The sequence below is a fragment of the Octodon degus genome, unplaced genomic scaffold (genome assembly GCF_000260255.1).
Source record: "Octodon degus isolate 3935 unplaced genomic scaffold, OctDeg1.0 scaffold00067, whole genome shotgun sequence".
Lineage (NCBI taxonomy): Eukaryota > Metazoa > Chordata > Mammalia > Rodentia > Octodontidae > Octodon > Octodon degus.
The window spans coordinates 10,647,575-10,649,945 of record NW_004524643.1 but is presented as its reverse complement, the minus strand read 5'-3'; positions in this window follow the sequence as shown (position 1 = coordinate 10,649,945).

Genomic DNA, 2,371 nt, shown 5'->3' with positions numbered 1-2,371 from the left:
GTGGACATGAATACAGAACTGGGGCTTTTCCTGTCGGAGACTGGGTTAGTGACTATCTTAGGCATCCTAAAGGCCAGAGGCCTATTTAGAATATCAGTCTCTGATGTCCATCCTTAGGAGGTATGCATTTGTTTGACCTTTTCTCTTGAGGTCTAGCCCACAGCAGGGGTATCTGTCTCTCCCTAAGATGCAATGTCTTTTTTTCTTCCCTTCTGGCTCCTTGAGGGCCTGGCCCTGTCTGACTGCCTGTAGTATTTCTATCTAACTCAACTGCCTGCAACAAGACTACTAGTTGATTTTTACATTTTTAAGTTTCCATTACAGAACTACACAGTGAGACTGTCTCCAAAAACAAAGTACTGGAACCAGTCCTAGCCCAGGCCCAGTGTGTTGGAGAGCTTCCTGCTACCCTGTGCCAGCAGGACCTACCAGTCCAAGCCCAGGTGTAGCATCGGTGAGACTCTCTTCCACCCGTTGGGACGCCTCCCATCACTCCGTAGCGCCCTCCCACCCCATCAGCCAAGTAGGAATTTCTGCCACATTCTGGAACCCCCAGATCCAATCCTAGCCCAGGCCCAGTGAGTGTGTGGGAGAGCTTCCTCTCCCCCCTACTCTGCCTTATCCTCTACAGACTCAGCTCAGGCCTGGCATACAGGACTGAGGTGAAACCCTGCAGCTGCAATCCCTGCAGAGATAGTAGGGGACAGAACCACCCAGCTAGTCCAAGAGCAGAACACCTTGCCAGAGGGGCACAACAAGTTCACTCCCAAAGATGGTAGCAGGAAGGAGCTGAGCACATCAGCCAGACCCAAGCCAGGCACAGCTGGATAAGTCCAAACTTTGTAGATCTGCACCTGAATCTCAGTAGGTGCTAAGGTTTTAACTGCACCAAAGCTCTACAACAAAGGCCAGAAGACAGTGCTACATAAAATGCAATGAGAAGGAGAAAAATGCAATCTCAGACCCCAAGCCCATCCATAGCAAGTGCAGAGGACACTAACACAGAACAAATTGGGAATCACACAGCTGAAATCAATGAATCAATGACTTCTGAAATATAGAAAAAACTGCAGAAAGGTATAGAGGAACTCAGATTGGAAATGAAAAAAGAAATCCCTGAATTAATAACATCTGCACTAAAGAATCAAATGCAGAAACATATGGAGGAAACCCAATGCCCACCTAGAACAAGTGCAGATGGCACTAGCTCAGCTCAAATGCATGAATTAATAATGTCGATAGTAAATAAGTGACAGTAGAAAGTCATAGAGGAGCTCAGAGTTGAATTCTTTTCTACTAGCTCAGCTCAAATGTATGAATTAATAGCCTCGATAGTAAATAAGCAACAGCAGAAAGTTATAGAGGAACTCAGAGCAGAATTCTCTTCTGAAATAAAAAAGAATTCTCTGAACTCATAGCATTTGAAGTAAAGAATCAACAATAGAAACATAGGGAGGAAACACAATCTGAAAAAAAAAAACACTGCAGTAAAAGAATTAATATCTGCATCTAAAGAAGACATTGATTAAAAAAATAGAGATTACAAAAATGATGGATTCCTTGAATAAGCAATACAGGAAAGAAATAGATCGCATGAAGCAGAGTCAAAGTGATATACAGAAACTTAAAATCTCAATCACAAGCTTGCAAAACCGTTTGAGTGAAAGTGAAGATAGAGTTTCAGATCTTGAAGATGCTGGCGCAGCTAGTGCAAAGGTAAGAAAAGATCTCTTAAGAACAACTAGGATGCAGGAAAAAACAATTCATCACTTACAAGACGATGCAAAGGTGAACAATGTGAGACTAATAGGTATCAATGAGAAAGAAGGAGTCAATACAAAGGACATTAAAAAAATACGGACAAAAGTAATAGCAGAAAACTTCCCAAATGTGAGGAAACAATCTGACATTCAAAGCATACAGAGTGCCAAGTAACCTCAACCCAGTTAAAAACACACCAAGATATATAATAGTCAAGATCCCAGAAATTCAGCTCAAGAATAATAAACTGAAAGCCACTAGAGAAAAGAAGCAAATCACATTCAAAGGAAAACCCATCAGAATTACAGCCGACTTCTCTTCACAAACCATGAAGGTAAGAAGAGCATGGAGCAGAGTACTACAAGTCCTCTATGAAAACAAATTCCATCCCTAACTACTATACCCTGCAAAACTCTCTTTCAAGTTTGATGGAGAAGCGAAATACTTCCATGGCAAAGAACAACTAAAGAATTTCATGATGACAAAACCAACTCTACACAGGCTCCTGAAAGATGTTCTAGAGAGGGACCAAAATGATCAGAACTCCTCAAATGAGATCAGAAGCAACCAGCTGAATAGAGCAAGCAACTAAACACAGGAGAAAAAGGAG